Raw genomic sequence first — 6,538 nt, forward strand, 5'->3', positions numbered from 1 at the left:
GATATGCCTAATAGTCTGAAAATAACTGCGTCGGTCTCCAAGAGCAGCTAGCATCTGCTGAAGGGACATTGAAACCCAAAAACCAACCAACCAACCTAATAGTCTTGGTTTTAAAACGTGGATCTGACATTTTTATCTCTTTTTTTTCCTTACACCTGTTCCTTGTCCCGGTGTGCTCTCACGCCGCCCCGTCCCTGCACTCGCTGCTCCATCCACCTCTGAATTTCGTTCCGCTGCCAGACTTGTCTATTTTACAGACGCTCCAGGGAGGGATGTCGGGTCGTTGCGGTAGGCTACCCTCGGAAGATGACACTGCACTTCTGCTGAGTCACTTCGACGGTGTTCAGTAGTGGGTCTGTCCCGAGCTAACGGACGCAGCCCACTACCTACTATGCCCCCTACTAACGACATTGACTGCTAAGTCGCGGAGCCAGACTGAGTGAGGGTCCCCCTCCAGAGAGCAGACCGCCACCACGTCCCTCCGTCGACCCCCCAGAACGTCACACGTTGAAGACTGACAGCAGAAGTACTATTCAGGGAAGGATGGAACAGGAACACTGAGACCAAGGTCACCATGAGAGCTCCGGGCATGAAGGGCCACAAGAGCAAGGACAATTTATAATTTTGGATATTAATGAGATGAGGATGATTATAATGATGATGCTATGGATTTCCAATTTGGTTTGAGACTACGTGACAGGGCAGCACTCTACGCTTACTGTCATAATATATCCTGGTGTCAACCAGGCCCGAGAACTGCCGCACCTGCGGTGTTGGTCAGGTATACAGAACCTGAGCACCCTCAAAGTCGCATTCGTTAAGTGAATGACACTCGGCTGTGTGATTCCAGCCTTCCCATAGGAACCATAGCACTTCCACTCTGGGTAGGAGCCGACCGTAGCCCGAAAAACCCACATGACCCTGATGGGATTCGAACCCACGACCTCCCGGCCCACAGCCCGATGCGCTATAACCACTGCGCTACTGCGAAACTTTAAAATTGAAATAAACTTGCACACAATTTAAATACCCATTTCCCCTTTTTAATGAAGACAGCTAGAGGGAACGCACCCGTATAAAGAAATGCATGGAGCCAGAAAACTATCCTTTTCTGAATCTTTTATCATTATTACTCTAATCATTCCCGTCATATCCCCCTCTCTCTCCCACCCCCCTTTGTCCTTACTTTTACCAGTTCTGTAGCGTATCATAACATTCCTGTTCGAATAGGCTATAGTTACCTGCGAGGACGTTTGAGCCCGCTTAGTTCAGTTCTCGTAACCGTCTCCGAGAAAACCACATTGATCATACCTCGTACAATTTCTACACAGAGAAAGAATGAAAGAGAAGACCAGAAAGCAAGGAGCAAAATAAGAAAACAGGTCAAGAAATGGAGAAAAAACACACACACAAACCAGCAGTAGACTCCCAACTAACCAACCATCACCACAAAATCAAACCACTAACCAAACAACCAGTAAACAAATGACTCAACGTCAACCCAGAATCAGCCAACCAAACATACACCCAGTAATCAATATTGCCTAAACCTCAAATCAAAATCAAACAACCAAACATACACCCAGTAATCAATATTGCCTAAACCTCAAATCAAAATCAAACAACCAAACAAACAACCAGTAGTCAATATTACCTAAACTTCAACCCAAACTGACCAACCAACTAAACATGCAACCAGTAAAAAGTAATCAATATTACCTAAACCTCAAAATAAAACAACCAAACCAACAACCAGTAGTCAATATTACCTAAACTTCAACCCAAAACCAACCAACTAAACATACAGCCAGTAAAAAGTATTACCTAAACCTCAAATCAATATCAACCAACCAAGCAAACAACCAGTAATTAATATTACCTAAATCTCAACCCCAAACCAACCAACTAACAACCAGTAAAAGTATTACCTAAACTTCAAATCAATATCAAACAACCAAACAAACAACCAGTAAAAAATATTACCTCAACCCAAAATCGACCACTCAAACAAGAACGTCATACAACCAGTAAAAAGATAATACCTCAACATCGACCTAAAAAAAAAATTAACCAGCCAAACAAACAACCAGTAAAAAGTATTACCTCAACCTCAAATCAAAATCAAACAACCAAACAAACAACCAGTAAAAAGTATTACCTCAACCTCAAATCAAAATCAAACAACCAAACAAACAACCAGTAAAAAGTATTACCTCAACTCTCGTGCTGACTTAACGGCAAATATGCAGACGTGCAAGAAACAAACTCAAATCGCTCTCCGCAGCTAATTTCGGCCAAGGTCTCTTTTATACGCCCTGGTCATGCACTCCAGTCTTAAAGGCACAGTCTTTTATACGCCCTGGTCATGCACTCCAGTCTTAAAGGCACAGTCTTTCTCGTGAAAACAGCGCCGCTCCCCATCTTAGGGGCAAATTACACCTGCGCAGAGTCAGCGGCGCTGCATGCTGCGATGGGGATTATGACGAGTACTTGGCCTGTTTTCTTTCACGCAGCTGTGGAAAAAAAAGAATTACCTCAATAATCTGCAGTGCGTCGTATGTGCCGCTGACTCTACGCAGGTGTAATTTGCCCCTTAGGATGGATGGATGGATGGATGGATGGATGGTTTATTGCATAGGGGGGTGGGGATGGGGGAGAAGGGAGATCGAAGTACAAAACGTTTCGAACGGAACCGTATGATGTACACAATCACATGGAAATACAGTTCTCGCGACTGGTTGTCCGATACCGAGTTTCGCGTACTCAGATGTAAATGATTGTCCGTTCAACACCTGCTTTTTGTCTGTGTTGATCATACACACAGTCGATCCGTCTCACAATGTTAACCATGGTACAGTCTCGCGACTGCCGCTAACGCAGTCAGGTCAACTGTTGTGTGTTTCCTGTCTTAGATATGGCCAGGATTTTTAAAATTAATGGGACAAGAGCATCGATCCTCCTACTCGGACACATACCAAGATTAAAGTTTAATATCTACCTATGCGAGTCCTCATATTTCAGAAAGAAAGCTAATTCGCAGACAAAAACGAGAGAAAAAACACACAAAAAAAACACCCCCAAAACATGGGATGATTATTGTTCTTGCTGCGCCAATCAGACGGGCGCAGTGGCCCAGTGGTTAAGACGCTGTCCTCCCATGCGGAAGGTCGCGGGTTCGAATCCCGGCCGCGCCTGGTAGGTTTAAGGGTGGAGATTTTTTCGGATCTCCCAGGTCAACTTTTGTGCAGACCTGCTAGTGCCACAAGATAAAGTGCGCACGGAAAAATATCCTGTAATTCATGTCAGAGTTCAAACACGAAAATACCGAGCATGCTTCCATCGAACGCGGCGAATGGCTGCCTAAATGGTGGTGGAAAAGCCTGTCATACACGTATTAACGTGGGAGTTTCAGCCCATGAACGCAGACGAAGAAGTAGAAGAGCCAGCCCTGTAGATTTTACAAATATTATTCAGAAAACAAATCCGCACTGCCACAGAAAGCATGCAACCAGGCTCTAGGTTTTCGGTATGTGTTCGAGTGGGAGAAGGATTACTATTACACAACGTGAAGGCCTTGGCAGATTAGTTGTGGCTTACATGGTCTTTTACACAGGAAGGAAACCATCTTTAAACAGATCGATATTGGGCGGTGGCTGGTTTTGCTTTGGTCGAATGGTCTGTCATCATTGTCTTGTTATTTTCAAAAATATCTTTTTTTCAAGTTTTAATTGACACCACCGCTCATTCACTTTTTCCTCAAGCGTATTACCCCCCTTCCCCCTCTCCCCCCTCCTCCTCCCCCCTACACTTAATCCTCCACTCCAATTAGAGACACGGTTCTCCTCAAAGCAAACATCACTAGACGTCACTTCGAGAAATTCTTTGATGTGATGGAACTGTATCTATTCTGCCACGATAAAGGCCGGAACATGTCGGGCATAAAAACGCACTAGACAGGGAAATGTCCACTGACCAGGAAGCTGGGAAAGTTGGATAAGGGAGGTAATCCTCATCTGTTGCATAACTGGTAGAAAACAAAAACAAACAAACTTTTCGAGACACATTTTTTTTCTCAAAGTTTTAATGATCAATCAAAATTTAGATTTGGAAATCCAAAATAAACTACACAAAATCGACAGCGTGTGCTGTGTGGAGTTTATGAAGTAACCTACGCCGGATTCCGGTTATGTGCGAAGCGTGCCAGGTAAGGCCTAAAAAAAAAATAGGTGTGGTAACGGTAACCCGACCTACCCTATTTTTAGGGGCCGATCCTATAACTTTTTATTACATTTGTCAAAAAAAAAAAAAAAAAAAACGAGTGCAAAAAAACGCTATGAAAGCGAAAGCGCCCGAGTCGCACACTTATTTCCCTGTCAAGTAGGTTTAATTTGTACACATTAGAAAAAAAAGTAAAAAAAAAAAAAAAAAAGTGATTGCCTACCTACCTACCCTATTTTTTGGGGCTATGTTACCGTAACCACACCTATTTTTTTTTTTGGCCTAAAGAAAATTCGTTGAAAAGATGTCAATGAAGCAGAAAAAAGCCCGCTTTGCAAATGTAGTGGACCGGCACGGTTGGCCTAGTGGTAAGGCGTCCGCCCCGTGATCGGGAGGTCGTGGGTGAGACATGAAGCCTGTGCTGCGACTTCTGTCTTGTGTGTGGCGCACGTTATATGTCAAAGCAGCACCACCCTGATATGGCCTTTCGTGGTCGGCTGGATATGGCCTTTAATGTGTAGCAACAAGACACATAACATTAACATTGGTCTATTCCTTATCATTCTGTGATTCCGAACGCTATCTATATTTGGTTCATACTGAAACAAACCACTCATGGTGAAGAATTAAAATATGGATCGGAGTTTATGTGATTTAGAAAACGGACCCGCATTAAAAATGAGAGATCTTGGCTCATAAATGACATGTTTTGTTACACCCCCGGTATAGGGGTGTGTATAGGTTTCGCTCGATGTGTTTGTTTGTTTGTTTGTTTGTTTGTTTGTGTTCGCATATAGATCTCAAGAATGAACGGACCGATCGTCACCAAACTTGGTGAACAGGTTCTATACATTCCTGAGACGGTCCTTACAAAAACTGGGACCAGTCAAACACACGGTTAGGGAGTTATTGGTGGATTAAGATTCTACAAGGACTTATAGAGGCACATATTAATGGTCAAAGGGAAATAACCTTCTCAGTTGGTGGCAGTGAGAATGGTTATTTCCCTTTGACCAACGGGGGTGTTTTTCCTACCTCGGAGGAATTTCTTGTTATGGTAAACGTTAAACAAGTCGCGTAAGGCGAAATTACTACATTAATTTAGTCAAGCTGTGGAACTCACAGAATGCAACTGAACGCACTGCATTTTTTCACAATGACTGTTGTCCGCCGCTTGTGCATAACGGAGTGAAACTGACGAGCCTGTTCAGCGCGGTAGTGGTTTCGCTGTGCTGAATAGCACGCTTTTCTGTACCTCTCTTCGTTTTAACTTTCTGAGCGTGTTTTTAATCCAAACATATCATATCTATATGTTTTTGGAATCAGGAACCGACAAGGAATAAGATGAAATTGTTTTTAAATCGATTTCGGAAATTTAATTTTGATCATCATTTTTATATTTTTAATTTTCAGAGCTTGTTTCTAATTCAAATATAACATATTTACATGTTTTTGGAATCAGGAAATGATGTAGAATAAGATGAACGTAAATTGGGATCGTTTTATATAAAACAAATTATTACAATGTTCAGATTTTTAATGACCAAAGTCATTAATTAATTTTTAAGCCACCAAGCTGAAATACAATACCGAAGTCCGGCCTTCGTCGAAGATTGCTTTACAAAAATTTCAATCAATTTGATTGAAAAATGAGGGTGTGACAGTGCGGCCTCAACTTTTACAAAAAGCCGGATATGACGTCATCAAAATTATTTATCGAAAAAAAGAAAAAAAATCCAGGAACTCTCATGTAAAATTTCATAAAGATCGGTCCAGTAGTCTGGTCTGAATCGCTCTACACACACACACGCACAGACAGACAGACACACACACACACAGACATACAGACACACACACACACACACACAAACACACACACACACACACACACACACACACACACACACACACACACACACACACACACACACACACACACACACACATATATACACCACGACCCTCGTCTCGATTCCCCCTGTATGTTAAAACATTTAGTCAAAACTTGACTAAATGTAAAAAAAGAGCTCAAAATGAAGACATTCCTTCAATGAAAGTTATGTTTGAATCCTTCGCCGACTAATAATAGATAATAGAGCGTCAAATCGAGTCTGGAACACGCAAATGATGTCACATTGAAAGGCGAAAGATTGTGGTGTCACCTTTCCAAGTTTTTGATGTTTCGATGTTTCTTCCCCAAAATATCCTTCTCAAAAACTTCAGAATATTACATGGCGTGCTATGTTGAACAATATTAACACTCGTTGCTTTTTCAAATAACGAAAGCTCGCTATCGCTCGCAGTTCAATATTTCAAATAG

The sequence above is a fragment of the Littorina saxatilis genome, linkage group LG11 (genome assembly GCF_037325665.1).
Source record: "Littorina saxatilis isolate snail1 linkage group LG11, US_GU_Lsax_2.0, whole genome shotgun sequence".
Taxonomy (NCBI): Eukaryota; Metazoa; Mollusca; class Gastropoda; order Littorinimorpha; family Littorinidae; genus Littorina; species Littorina saxatilis.